The sequence below is a fragment of the Rattus norvegicus genome, chromosome 14, assembly GCF_036323735.1.
Source record: "Rattus norvegicus strain BN/NHsdMcwi chromosome 14, GRCr8, whole genome shotgun sequence".
NCBI lineage: Eukaryota > Metazoa > Chordata > Mammalia > Rodentia > Muridae > Rattus > Rattus norvegicus.
Genome location: NC_086032.1, coordinates 39969416 through 39985782, shown reverse-complemented (window position 1 = coordinate 39985782; position 16367 = coordinate 39969416).

Sequence of the window (16367 nt, the reverse complement as noted above, 5' to 3'; positions counted from 1 at the left end):
TGAAGTACTCTGCAAAAGCCTTGTGAGTAAAGTGCAGTGGCCAGTGTTAGGGAGCAGGGAGCAGGCATGCTGTATTTGCATTTCAGAAATAACTATCACCTCAGAAATTTCCTCCACATTTGAAAAGTATAAATCCTCCTTGGCAGAGTATGAAACCTGCTGACTTATTGCTTTGTTTCTGAAATGGGAAAGAAAATATGTATAACACTTCAGTAAAATGAGTTCAACAACATTTTCTATGTAGTAAAATGAATTTTGGAATTATTTTAAAAATTAGATAGTTTATAGCTAAAAGGGATTTTAGTAAGGCACAGATATTATAATATACTTAAATACAGAATATTAAGTTTAACTCTGGTGAAAGATAATCTAATAGAAATATGAGAAGTTATTTATTTTACTTATTGAAAATAGATTCTTCTCTCATACAATACACCCAGACTATAGTTTCTCATTCCTCCTCTTCTAGCTACCCTTAACTGTCCTTCCCCCGGGATCCACTTCTTTTCTTTCTCTAATGAGAAAAGATCAGGTCTCCAAAAGACAGCAATCAAACACACATAGCAAAATCCAATAAGACAAAGCAACATCCCTTACACAAAGGCTGTACAAAGGCAACCAAACAAGGTGAAAGAGTTTTAAGAGCAGGCAAAGAGTTAGAGAAATAGCTACTCCCACAGATGCCCCACACAGTCACCAATAGCCACAACATATGCTCCACATCCATGCAGGTCTATGATTGATACTTCACTCTCTGTGAGCCCATGTGATCCCTGCTTAGATTCAGTGGATTGTGTTCTCATTGTGTCCTCTATGCCCTATGACGCCTATCTTTCCTCTTTACCCTTCCACAAGTTTTTCTGAACTCCAAGGGAAGTTGAAATCTCCAGTTTCAACTCTGTCTGCATGCTTGGTTTGTGAATCTCTGCTTCTGCTCCCACTTGCAGACAGAGGAAGTCTCTGTGATGATATCAGAAAAAGGAACCAATCTACGAGTATAGTAGAATATAATTAAGAATAATTTCATTGATGTTCTGTTGTTTGTTTTGTTTTGTTTTGTTTTAGACCAATCTGTTTGGTTGCACCCTAGGTCTCTGGGAAATCCAGTCTCCAGTTTCTGGCCATCCAACATAAATGCCCATCCAAACAGTGCTGGGCATGGGCTTCGTTGTATGGAGTGGGCCTCAAGTTAAATTACAGTCCAGCCATTCCCACATGTTCTGAGAATCCATATCCCGGCCTATTGTGAGGGCAGGACAGATATTTTGGACAAGGTTTTGTGGCTGGTTAGTGTCCACGTTTCTCTTTCAGTAGCCTATGGAGAGAACCTTCCTATAGCAATGAGACAAAATATAGGTGTGAAGGCTCCATTCAGGCACCAGTTTAACATTTCCATATTCAGTGAGCTGAGGTGATGCATACTCAATGGGTCTCTCTGTCCTAGCATCAGCCTGTGTTGTTTGGAGATATTCACAGCTTCACATATTCAATTCAGTGGCACTACTGGAAAACCTGCCAAGAAATTGCCAGCTCAGACTTCCTATTCTCTAACACTAGAAGTCTTCATTAGGCTCACCCTCATGGATTCTGGGAAGCTTCCAATGCACTATATTTCCACACCACTGAACAAATGCCCTCCCATCCCATGACAACCTTCTTATCCTGCATTCTCTCCATCCATTCCACACCAGACCTGATCTTTCCCACTTCCATCCCCACCAAACCCCAATCCACCTACAAAATCCATTCTATTTCTCCTGGGGAGATCCATGCAACTCCCCTACAGTCCTCCGCTTCACCTAACCTCTGCCTCTATGAATTGTCATTTGGTTTTCATCTACTTAACAGCTAATATCCACTTACAAGTGAATACATACCAAGTTTGCTTTTCTTGGTCTAGGTTACCTCTCTCTACTTTTTCCATTTGCTTGCACATATCATTCTTTATCTACTCTTTGTTGAAGGACATATAGGTTATTTCCAATTTCTGGCTATTATGAATAAAACCATAGTGAGCATAGTTGAGCAAGTCTCCATGGGGTAACATTGGGTGTCCTGTGGGTATACACCCGAGAGGTATAGATAGGAATCAATGTAGATAGATTCCAAATTTTATAAGGAACCACTATATTGATTTCCATAATCAGTATACAAGTTTGCACACTCACTAGCAATGGAGGAATGTTCCCCTTGCTTCACATCCTCACCAGCAGGATTTGTCAGTTTTGTTTTTGATCTTAGCCTTCTGACATGTATAGATGGAATCATGAAGTAGTTTTGATTTGCATTTCCTTGATTCTTAAGAATATTGAACATTTCTTTTAAGTGCTTCTCAGGTATTTGCAATTCTTCCATTGAGTATTCTCTGTTCAAATCTGTATCCCATTTTAATTGGATTATTTTTCATATCTAGTTTCTTGGATTTTTCATGTATTATGAATATTAGTCCTCTATCCGAAGTGGAAGTAAAAAGAATTTACCCTGTTCTGTATTTTGACACTTTGTCTAATTTTAAAATTGTAGATTGCAGTGCCTACTTGATCAGTGTTTGGTAGAAGTCTTCTCTTCCAATGTGTTCAAGGCTATTTTGCACTTTTACATCTGTAAAGTTCAATATATCTGTTTATATGTTGAGGCCTCTCATCCACTTAGATTTAAGTTTTGTGAAGGGTGATAAATATAAATTCACTTACATTTTTCTATGTGTTGACATCTAGTTTGGACAGCACCATTTGCTGAAGATGCTTTTTTTTTTTTCAGCGTGTATTTCTGGCTTGGTTATCAAAACTTTGATGTCCATATGTATGTGGATTTATGTCTGGATCTTCAATTTGGTTCTGTTGCTCTATATATTTGATTTTATGCCAACACCATGTTTTATTATTATTTCTATGCACCTGTAGTATAACTTGAATCAGAAATTAGGTGATATGTCCAGTAGTTATTTTATTGTTCAGGATTGTTTTAACTATCCTGGTTTTTGTTTGTTCAATTTTTTCCACAGTAAGTTGTAAATTGTCCTGTTAAGGTCTGTAAATAATTGGAGGGGGTGTGCTGCATTAAATGTGTAGATTGCTTTTGACAGAACATCCATTTTATCATATTAGTCCTGATCCATGAGCATGAGCAGCTTTCTATCTTCTGCTATCTCCTTCAATTCCTTTCTTCTAAGAGTCAAAGACTGGTCACACAAGTCTTTCACTTGTTTGGCTATAATTACCCTATAATATTTTACATTATCTGAGTCTATTGTAAAATGTATTGTTTCTTTGATTTTTTTCCCTCAGTCCATTTGCCATTGATACCCAAACCACATAAAGATTCAAAGAACAAACAAACAAACAAAAACAAAAACAAGCATTGCAGACAAATTTCCCTTATGAACAAAAATGCAAAAATTCTCAATACAATAGTCACAAATTAAATCCAAGAACACATCAAAAAATAAACCACCATAATCAAGTAGACTTTACCCTAGAGATACAGGGATGGTTCAATATATGAAAATAAATAAATCTAAACCACCATAAAAACAAGCTGAAAAAATTAACATGATTATCTAATTACCAAAAGCTTTTGACAAAATTCAATACCTCTTCAGGATGTAAGTTCTGGAGAAATTAGGTATACAAGAGGCATAGCTAAACAAATAACTGTAGCAAATTAAACAGAGAGCTCAGAGTAATTACAGTAAACTCAGGACAAGAGACAAAGTTGTCCACTCTCTATACCTATTCTATGCAGTACTTGAAGTCTTACCTACATCGATAAGTCAATTGCACGAGATAAATGGGATACAAATTGCAAAAGAGAAAGTCAAAGTGTATCAATAATATGTTACCTGAAAAGTTCCAAAATGGAAATGTTATGGCTATTAAATACTTTCAGTGAAACAGCAGGATACAAGATGTACAACAATAGTAACAACAACAACAACAACAACAACAGTAACAACAACAACAACAACAGTAACAACAACAACAACAGTAACAACAACAACAACAACAACAATAACAGTAACAACAACCAATCAGTAGCCCCCTTGTACACAAATGAAAAGTAATTTATTTTGTGGTTAAAGTAAGTCATAAATTGGAAATATTTCTACCTCAAGACCTGGGATACCACTCCTTGGCATATACCCAAAAGATGCTCTACCATACATCAAGGACATGTGCTCCTATATGTTCAAAGTAGCTTTATTCATAATAAAAAGAACCTGGAAAAAACCCAGATGTCTCTCAATCAAAGCATGAATACAGAAAATGTGGCTCATTTACACAACAGAATACTATTCAGCTACTAAAAACAAAGATATCATGAATTTTGTAGGCAAATGGATGGAACTAGAAAATAACATCCTGAGTGAGGTAATTCAGGTCCATAAAGGACATGCATATTATGTTCTCATTTATAAGTGGATAAAAGCCGTAAAGTACAGGGTAGCCACTATACACTCCACAAACCCAAGGAAGCTAAACGAGAAGGAAGGCTCAAGTGACGATGTTTGGATCTTACTTAGAAGACGGAATAAAATAGTCATAGGAGGGAGATGGAAAGAGGAAACTGTGTGGGAGAGGAAAGGGGAGGATAATGGGAGGGGTTCAGGATCAGGTGTGGAAAGAGGCAGAGGAGAGGGCCAGAGGCCAAGAGAATGAATGGGAATCTGCATGTGGTAGAGGGATGGGGAATGGGGGTTTGGGACATTTCTAGAAAGCGCTAATGACCTGGCGTGGAAGAGGTTCCCAGGAATCAATATGGGTGACCTTAGCTTAGACATATAGCACTGAGGATATAGAACTTGAAGAGGCCACCTCCTGTAACCAGGCAGAACTGCAGGGGAGTGATAAGGACACCAACCCACCCATAAAACTTTTAACCCGAATTTTGTCCTGTCTAAAAGAAACACAGGATTAAGATTGAGCAGACACTGAAGGAATGGCCAGCCAATAGCTGTTTCAACTCAAGACTCATCCCAAAGGCAAGATCCAGCCCCTAACACTACTAATGATACTCTGGTATGCGCAGACAAGAGTCTACATTGGCTATCCTCTGAGAGGTTCCACCCAGCAGCTGACTGAAACAGATATACAAATTCACAGCCAAACATTGGACAGAGACTCTTATGGAGGAATTGGGGGAAGTTTGAGGGTCTCAAAGGCTTAGGAACTCCACAGGAAGACCAGCAGAGTCAACTAACCTGGACCCTTGGGGCTCTCAGAGGCCGAGCCACCAACCAAAGAGCATACGGGAGCTGGACCAAGGCACCTGCTACATATGTAGCAGATGTGCTACTTAGTCTTCACGTGCATCCCCAACAGCTGGAGTGGAGGCTCTCCCTAAAGCTGCTGCCTTTCTGTGCAATTCATTCCTCAACTGGGCTGCCTTGCCTGGCCTCAGTGAAGAGGATGCACCTAATCCTGCAAGACTTGATGTGCCAGGTTGGGGGGATACCCAGAGGGCACCCCTAGAGTGGAGAAGGGACTCTGGGGGTATGAGGAAGGGGGCAGTGATTGGGCTATAAAGTGAATAAATAAATTAATAAATAAAAGAAGCTATTCTTTTGGGGATGTAGGGACTGTTGCTATATAAAAATGTGGAGGAATATAATTTTCATCACATTTTCAATTTCTTGGTCATGCTGTGCCTTGGTTTTGGTACAATAAATCAGCCATAGAGCAAACAAAAGGAGCCATTGCCACACACAGAATCATTTTGCTTCTGTTATTCACTGCAAAGGAATACTTTGTGGAACCATTTTCCCAAGACCAAGGAATTATAAGCAAATGTCAAAACCTTTCACATTTTAGCTGAAAGATGTAAGAAAGAAAGGGGGAAAATAGAGTTTTCTTGGTTTCCAAAAAGAAGCAGAAACTCCTGTCCCTTTCCCTTTTTGTGGACTACCCCTTTAGGAAACACGTGGTTTTTTTTTTTCTTCTTTATAAATCATTTTAAAAGCAATCAAGTTATTATCTGCCTGACTTTACACCCAAGAAATGTTTTTCCTACGTACTCAGAGCCATTATGATGGAAGGGCACCACAAAAGAAGATATCTAACAGTTTCATGTGTCTGAGGGTGGGAGAAGCTGCTTCTAGTTGGGCCTGGTTTCAATCAGCACATTTATTTCATGTTATGATACTAGTAGTTTAATTATTCTTTGGATAAAGATTGTCAACTCAATTACTGGTGAATATATATATATATATATATATATATATATTTCATGTCATAAATAATTCTAAACCATTATTTTTTTTTCAGAACACGGATGCTGTAGGTTCCATCTGCTCATATATAAAATAAATTAGGAAATCATTCTGTCCTCATAATTTGCTTATAAAATTGTCTATAACATGGATTAGGGTCTGAGACTTTAAATATTTTAATTGACATATATATATGTATATATATACACACACATATATACACTTATATACATGCATACACACATATGTGGTCCATAATAATTTTTGATTGTCATTTACATTGGTAAGTGGCCTATTCTGAATAATTAACATATGCATCATCTTAATCTTTTTTCTAATTTCACCAAGGGTCTAATAAACACATCTATTGCCATTTACACTCATTTTGCGGTTGTGTCTTTATAAACAATTAAGTCCTGCTCATGTCCATTTCGCTAAGTCTCTGGCATACCACTATTCTGCTTCAGTGTCCACAAAATAAAATTTTGAATTTTAACTTATGAGTGACATCATGTAATATTTGTCCCTCTGTGCCTCATTTCATTTGTTATAATGTTGTCCAGGCTCATCCATATCATCACAAGTGACAGCATTTCATGCTTTTAAGGTACATAAATATAACCCATTGTATGTATGTATATCATTTTCTTTTTATCCATTCACCGATGAATATTAATGTTGACTCTTTGCCCTGCTGATTGTAATGCTTTGACTGATATGGCACTGCAGCTGTATCTGTTACATTTAACTCTTCTGTGCTCATGGTGGTGTCAGAGGATGGTAGTTCTGTGGGAGCACATACTGTCTGAACAGGCAGTGACTTGTAAGAGGCTTTCCTTTCCAAATCATCTCCTGTATTCATGACCTTTTGACTTTGTGAATACAGCCCTTCTGAGGAAGGGATATCTTATTGCGATTCTGATTTGCATATTCCTAATGATTAATGCAACTGAATATTTTTATTTGCACGTCTCCTCTGACCGTGTGTATATCTCACTTTGACAAATATTTACTCAGGTCTTTGGGTCTTTTAAAAATGGGTTATTTGATCTTTACTTTTGAGTTGTTTGCATTTCTTATATGTGCTTGGTGTTATTCCTTGGTGAATGAATAGTTGGCAAATATTTTCTTCCATTCTGTATGTCATATCACTATTCATTTTGACTATTTACTTTGCTAAAAAAATGTTCAGTTTGATGAAGTCTCAAGTTATGCTTATGCTTCATGTGCGTGTGGGATCTTTTGTCCAGGGCAATGTCCTAAAACATCTCCACATATTTTCTTCTCTAGTTTTGAGATTCTGATCTTATACTTGAGCATTTAATCCAATATGAGATATTGTAATGGTTGAGAAATCCAGGTCCAAATAAATTCCTCTAAATGTAGAAATGCCATTTATCCAGCAGCAATTCCTATAACACTTTTCAGGGCCGTGACCCAGTATATAAGAGAGATAGTGACTCTTTCAGAAGATCCGTGTTTGGCATCCATAAACCCAGCTCCAGGGACTCTGTTCTCCTGGCCTCCACAGACACTCAATCATATACATAGACTTGAAGACATACACATTAATACAAAGAATAAATGGCAGTAGACTGTAGGGAGCGGCGCGGTAAAACAAAGATGGCGCCGATGTCCAGCCCCATCTGGATGTAGACAGCTCATTGCGCATGCGCAGGCCTCCTTGCTAGGGCGGCCATAGGATAATGAGGTGATCAGGCGCCCTCCTGTGGTAAACAATATACTGTGCATGCGCGAGTTTTGCACCTGGCGTCAGTCTGGCTGGGGCGGTACTATGCAAATGGGTTGTTCATGCCGAGCCAATCTCTGGAGGACAAGTAGCTGGGATGACAGTGGGGTGATAGTGGGGTAACTCGTGCCCCTCCGATCCCTGAAAGAATATTAGCATACTGTTGTGTATATAAGGCGAGCGACTTTGACGCTTGTGGTCCCCGTGTCAACAATGAAGTGGTCCTGCAGTAAAGGCTGTTGAGAAGAATCCGACCGTGTTGCGTCTTCCTTGCCGGCCGAGGTGGGCGTGACAATAGACATTTATATTCTTCTCAAAAATTAATTGAATATAAATATCTGGTACTAAAAATGAATGGACTAATATACCTCAACAATTTTGAATTATATTTTATGTCCAAGTAATTCATTTTATTGGTCAAAATTATGGTGGATATTTAAGTTTTTTCCTTTTCTTTCTTTCTCTCTCTCTCTCTCTCTCTCTCTCTCTCTCTCTCTTTCTTTCTTTCTTTTTTCTTTCCCTTTTTTATGTTACCCCTGAGAATTTCAGACAGAACTTGTTTTTTGCTTACTGAAAAATAATACTGATATTTTTATCAGTATAAGTTTTGAGTTTAGTCAATAACAATATTTTCTTTCTTCTGAAAAGATATAACAGGTAACTTTTATGTAAATAGGAACCTTTTACTTCCCAATAAATTTCACCAACAAAGATATGTTTTCAGCTTGAGTTCTAAAACTATGTTAAACCTTCACATTTTAGATAAATATCTTACGAAGAGAATTTATAAAAGGAAGTCGTCTTTTGGTCCAGAGTTTCAGAGGTTTCACTGAGCTGCACAAGTGTGGATGATGAAACCATGCAGTTTTCTTCACAGTGGCTGGGGCATAGAAGCCAAGAATGCCTGCAGAAGCAGATTTCTCTCCTTTTCTCCTTTCCTCTGTTCATGTTCATTCCTCACTCTCAGAGCTGTTCACACTGCATTGGTTTGTTCCTTTTGACAGATCCTCCCAGACAGAGGCAGAGGTATGTTTTTACTAATCTCCCAGGTCTTTCTCATTCCAGTGGAATTGACAAGAAGAACTATCACACCATGGTTCTGCATGGCTCACTTTTATACATGTGATAAATTCCAAATTTCCATTAGTACTTCAAATTAGTCTATAATGCAATAGAAGCATAGCTTTAGTCAGTCTCATAAAACCTGCTACATGAGTCTTCCACAGAAGCTACAACAAAACCACTGATATAGTCATTTTGTGGAATGTTATACAAATCCAAATACTTATTCAAAATCATATACTAGAATAGGCTTTGGGAAACAGCATAAAGTACTTTCTTGCTATATTCTCATCAAAATTGCTTTACTGGGGAAATTTTTAGAAATAAGTCATCAAAAGGCACTGAAGATTGACCAAAGAGAAAGAATAGATGATGGTATAGAAGTGTGATATACATAAAAGCACGGGTTTAGAGAAATATTAATTCAAGAAATGTAACTTATATGGAGCAGAGAGGCTAGATGCATGATCATCTTTTAACACCTCCTCATTGTCATGCTACTGAATCTAAACAAGACCTATACTTGGTAATTTCAGGCAAAAAATGATGGTTGCCTTTTCCACTGGCTTTCACTTTAGGCCTGGAAAAACCAGATTAAAGGAATCTATGTAGAGTGGGTTGTCCTGATGTTACTTGTATTCTAATGTTAATGTGGTTCTTCAAGACCTGGTTTCCCCAGAAACAAGAGTCTGCATGTAGACCTCAGTGAAGATATATGACCTTGTTCTTCTATTATTTCTGATTGGCAAATAAAGATGCCAACAGCCTATAGTTGGACAGAAGAGACAGAGGTGGGAGTTAGGAATCCCTGGTTAGAGGTTAGAGTAGAGCCATGGAGAAGAAGGAGGAGGAGGAGGAGGAGGAGGAGGAGGAGGAGGAGGAGGAGAAGAAGAAGAAGAAGAAGAAGAAGAAGAAGAAGAAGAAGAAGAAGAAGAAGAAGAAGAAGAAACAAAGAAACAAAGAAACAAAGAAACAAAGAAACAAAGAAACAAAGAAACAAAGAAAGAAGAAAAGGTGAATGGAGGAGAAACTGGGTTAAGTGAGTGATAAAAATGTGACCCTGAGTGCTAGCCAACTGGAGTAAAGAGCCCAGATGAAATATACTACATAATAACTCAGGATTAGTGATAGGAAAGTAGATTCTAATAGCTAGAGGCTATATATCTGGCCAGCTCCTCTGCTTATTATAAATAAAGTTGTGTGTCTTTCATCTGGGAACTAAATGATCAAGGTGAGGTTGAAACTCTGGACGAGGTTAAGTTCTATAACCTCTGTGTAACAGTCATTGAATTATAAACTCTGATACAGAGGTAGTTTTAAAAAAAAGAAATTCTAGAGTTGAAAAAATATGACTGAAATAAACATTTCATTAGTTCAGTGAAATGCTACATATTATCTGCTAACATAATTAAGAATCATCAAGGTTGAAAAGGTCACGAGACTTTGAATCTGATCAACAGAAGGATAAATGAATGAAAAGCAATTAACTTATATGTGTGGCATATGCTTTGAAATAATCCAATAAAAACTCAACCTATCCAAATACCTACAAATAAAAGCCAGGAAATACAACACAAACTGAGAAATACCCATATATTCTTATTCAAAGTAATTTCAATGTTTCCCTATAGGCTTAATTTAATAATTTAATCCATTTAAATATAACCATTTTACAGAACTGATTTTTTAACACAATTAAAAAATAAAAATGTTGTAAGACAATATTAGGTAAATAAGGGTCAGAATAAATATGGAAATGAAGCATTAAGGGTAGGTTCAAACAAGTAGATTATGCACTATAAAAGGGACAATGAAAATTGCATCATCATAACTGTGGATTAAATAATATGTAAACCAAATTAAATAGAACACTTAAATTGGCGGCTCAGCCAAATTTTGTAATTGAAACTTCTTAATTTCTTCCATGAAACAGAGAGATCAAGTCAACAAAATTTTTGATTCTGTGATGAAGTGTTTTTAGCTAACTGAGCCTGAAAGATTTACTCCTTATTTTTATGTAAACCTTTTCTCTTTATTTGAATAAACAATAAAATGCCAACTTCAAGTTCATTTAAACACTTTAGCTTTTATTTAGTGAGAGGTGAAATTCATTGGATTAATTTTTCTACCACCAGTAAACAATCACATTTTCTGCCTTAAGTCTTTCTATGTTCCTTTGAAAGAGTGAATGAATTTGTTTTTTTGCCATGAGTAAACAATTACATTTTCTGCCTTAAGCACTTCTTTGTTCCCTTGAAAGAGTGAATGACAGCTCCAATGGAGCCAACATCTCCAAAGTCCAAGTCTTCTTTCAAAATCTTTGTGCCCTCCCTTCTTCAGTACTCAGCATCTGTGAAGAAATACACCTGTGTGTTTCATCTGCGAAGGACAGCAGAGATGGAGTCACCATGTGTAGCAGTGCTCCATTTATGAACAAAAGATGACATTCCTTTCAGCTAAAAAGTTTAGCTACAGAAGAAATTCAGGAAGTTTTAGGAGCTCTAAGAAAACTCCTCAAATGGAAATTCTCTTTGATGACTCGTGTGTTCCTCCTGTGAGAACTGAAATCTGGGTTCTGACTGCACCTAGAGTTTTCAATTTCATGTTACTGCATGCTGAATCTTCACTTTCTCTTCAAGGCCCTTCTTGTCTTTTATGGATACCTGGGGTCAGCCCGGTCATGGTGACTGGTGTGGCTCTTGAGCAATGATATAGACCAGCTTGCCCATTTCTCCACAGACAGCTGTATCAATGTGTCACCACTTATAAGTAGTTTTACTTACTGATGGGAAATGCAGTGCACCACCCTCTTGGAAGCATTGACTGAGTGCATAGATCCAGGTTAGCTTTAATGCCCACTGCCTTCAAGACCCAGCAGACCGGCCATAACAGATACCGGACTGCCAGGTATATTCATAACTTGGACACATCTTTTGGATATCTTTAGCTTTGGTGGCTTGAAAATTCAATTGACAGAATAAAAATGAAAATGCTCTGACTACAAGCATGGTAGTTTTCAAATAAATAAAAGTAAAAAATAATGTCTCTTCATTTCTTTTAAAGTTTCTAACTTAAATCATAACCAGTAGATAACATTGCAAAGAATGAACAGAAATGAACGGGGTGGGGAATACTCATGGAGATAGGGGAGGGGGATGCATGGGATGTGGAACAGTAGAGGGTGGACCAGGAGGGGGATAAAATCTGGATTGTAAAAAAAGGTTAAATAAAATTTAAGAAAAAAATAAAAGAAATATCTTTTCATGGTTTTATTAATCAATAGAGTCCTGAATAGATCAAAATAGCATCTGAAAAACTACAGAGCTGTAAACATATTAATATAACATAGTATCATTAATGTAATTGTGTAAATAATTTTGTATATATTTAAGGCATATTAATTTAATGTTATACCCATGTTTTGTTGTTGTTTGCTTGCATGTATATAATACACCACATGAGTGTCTAATCCCCCAGAGATCCAAACAGGCCATTAAGTTTCCTACAACTGTTACAGAAGGTTACGTTCCACCACGTGGGTACTGGTAACTGAGCTCAGCTCCTCCGTGAAAGCAACAAGTGCTCTTCTCAGTCCCAATGTGTACATACATTTAATCTAATTTTATGACTTAATCATTCTAATTTGTTCTATAACATAGTAGAAAATTTTCCGTGTAACTAAAAGGTAGCCAAAGAGAGGTTTGTGGGAATCTACACAAACATGAATGTGTTTGTATGTGTGCTTGTAGAACATTCCAGGTCATTCTACATTCATGAGATTCTTAGACTGCCCATTAGTAAAAGGCTGAAGCCTCTGGTCTAGAGGAATTGGAAGGTTGGAGTTTATCAGAGAAATATTAATTTGTCAGACAAACATAACTTTCCTTTTACTGCGGCACCTTAGTAAATGTTACTGAACTGTCACTTGGCTTTGGCTGAATAATATTGCTTGTTCAGAAAACATAAGTAATCTCCATTATTTTCCCAAACAATCAGAACTGCTTAATTTGGCACCAGGCTATCTCCTGGGTTCCATGTTTATGTTTGGTCAGGGAAGGTGCGTTTTGCTCATTCCCCCTATTGTTCTCTCGTGTCTGTATTCAGCATTCAGTGTTGGGACAAGGAACAGCCTATTTCGTCTGTAACAATGTTTTCCTTGAGGCCTAGACGTTGTTCATTTAATTTCAGCTGGCCATTTACTTCTAGGGTTCTGCTAGAGGCATGCAGTTTTTATATGGTATAATAAATTCAGTTAGAATTGTCTCTTCTCTGTCAACATTGGTGATTTTCTGTAGAATTCTAATATAATCTTTCTTAATTTTTATTCTGCATTAATCACAGAAAATTTTTAATTAAATCTATCTCTGATTTATCTTTGGAACCTCAACTTCTCTGTACTAGATACACATTGGTCATCCATTAGCTACTCATTGAGTGAATGAATGAACCAACAGTGAAAAAGTAACGAAGGGTGGAATTTTTAAACAATATTTCAATTTTCGCTTATGGTACCTATCAGTTAGTGACAATTCTTGCTCTTGGTAATTTCAAAATTGATTTTCTGTTTGAAAGAATTTAATGAGAAAACAATTCTGAGATGCGAATACTGGTCCAAAAAAATCATTTGCTTTCATTGATGTTACTGTATAAATTATGAATTTCAATTGTCAAATATTATTATTAGATTAGAAAAAACTTTTAAGTTCTTTGCCTATTGTAATACAAAAATTGTGTCTTTGGTGATAGGGCTATGTAGCATCTCACTGATATGATAAAATCCTGTTATCAAACTGACACACTGCACAGACATTGTATCATATCTTAGGAGAGCTCTCAGATTAGGCAGAACTGCATCCCAAAGATGAGGGTCCAAGATCTTGAGAGGATGAGTCAATTCAGTTCTCACTGCTACTGACTCGTTAATTCAAGACTCATATCCAAATATGTTCTCTTACCACAATACTAAAGTTAGTGCTACTTATAATCTTGACATTGAAATTGTCAGCTAAAGAAAAATTTGTAGTGACAAAACCTGCAGATAAGAATCTAAACTTCAGGGCTCCAGAAAAGAATCAATCCAGAGTTGGCAAGAGATTATATATGTATTGTGGTGGCAGAACATTAAAACATAATCAAAGTCTAATTTGTGTGAGCAGCGTTAGCAAGCTATTATAATATTTGGAATAAAATGCTGATATTCAAAGTAAGGATAACAGTGATCTAGTGAGAGATAGAGTTTTAAACTAGCTCAAAACTAAGCAACAGGATCTGACTCACAAAGACAGATGGTTAAAAATGCAGGAGGACTGGTGCAGACTCACTGACCCTCTGGATGTCACCGGATGTGAGTAAATGAGTAACAGGTTTTGTTCTTCCCCTGTGATGTTTGTTCAAGCCCCCATTGTGCCCTACAGATAATGTTCCAGCCATTGTGTCCTACAGATAGTATTCCAGGAAACCGGGGCTGAAGACTAACCAGATGTGTATCAGATGCAGATGCTTTGTCAACTCTGACAAACATTTACTCTAAAGGCTAGGAATCAAGATCTGTTCTCAGGAGAATGAGGGCTTGACCTTTCCTCTGATTTAAACCCCAGAGTCTTAAGAACGATCCTGTCACTTTGAGAATTTCTCCTTGTAACATTTTTGGTATTTCCTTTTGATGTCCCCTCATCTCCTGGGGCTTGTGACTTCTTCCTTTAAATAGACCTTCTCCCAGCCACTCAGGGTCAACTCCTTTGTCTCCTGTGTGGGATACGTGTCGACCCAGAGCTCCATAATAAACCTCACCTCTGCTTATTGCATCAAGATTGGTCTCTCGTGTGTCTGGGGTCTGCGACTTCCCGAGACTTGAGTGAGGGTCTCCCTTTGTGGATCTTTCACTAGTTTAGTTTTATATATGCATAAATTGAATAGCATATGTTAATGCATATTGAGCATCCTCCAACAAAAAGTTTCTATAAATATAGTTTTTTTAAACAGCTCTAAATTTACTGGATACTGTAGATTTCTAGGGATCTTGATATAGTTTTGGTAGTCACTTTGTCCTAAACGTATGTTTATTAAAGACATGGTCCTGATCATAGAACACTTGGAAGATTGTGAATCTTTGAAGAAGGGTTTTATGGGAGGTCTTGAGTGAATGCCTTTGAATGCTACAGGATGAACCCACTCTCTTTCCCCTTTCTTTCTTTCTTTCTTTCTTTCTTTCTTTCTTTCTTTCTTTCTTTCTTTCTTTCTTTCTTTCTTTCCTTCTTCCTTCCTTTCTTTCTTTTTTACTTTTTTTTTGTAGCCCAGAAATTGAGTCTTGTGATGAGTCACTGTCCCAGAGACCAAGAACCAAAAGCCAGATTATTTTTCTTTATAAGATAATTGGTAATGTGTTTTTATAATGATGGAAGATGACTCATATATATCATAGATAAATAGTACAGACTGAGTTATATGAAGTACAGAAATGCATTTTCCGTTCCTTCTAGAGGCCATAAGTCCAAGGACACACTGTTGACATAGGTACTTTCCTCTTATGCCCCAGTCCTTCACTCAGATGCCAGCCTCCTCACGAACCTTCATCTTCCCATTCTCTTCTTCTGCCATTGTGCTTGTTTTAACCTCCCCTAAAAGAGCAGCTGTCATATCAGATTAAATGCAACACAGAGCCTTTTCGATGTTGTCATCCATGGAATATGGTATTTCAATCTCTATTTCCCAAAGGGCCCTGACTGCTAGTTTTGTTTTCTACCAATGATTCAACAGTGAGATCATCTGTGATCTCCAAGGAAAAAATTAATTAATATTTAAAGGAAGTTACGAAGTTATACAATTTCATATTTTACACACTTTCTTGCACCATCAGCTTTACCTCCTGACTGTAGATCCCGCTGTAATACAACTGATTTTTCTAATCTGTTAAAATATATTTTGTACATATTAATTGATTTTATTCTATAAGTTTTTAAACTATGTCAGTTGACTCTGAACAGCAAATATACATCCTTTCATTGTTTATGGAAAAGAACATAAATACATTATGTTTAAGGAAAAGAACATGAATACATTTTATTAAGATAATAGATCTTGAGGATTGAACTACATTCCTGTATGAAGTGCATCTGGAAGGTCACATTTCTCATTCTGTTTTACCTCAGTGTGAGCGGTCCACTCTTCTACATTTCATAACAAATGTCACACATACCCTTAGACTTTACTGACTTGACCATTTTTCCCATTTAAAGTTGAGTCACTTTATTGTCCCTCCACTGAACACATTAGTTACATTTGACAATATCTAGTTATGTGCACCCCAAATCAAAACAAGGAGAAAGAGGAGAGGCAAGAGGAAGAGGA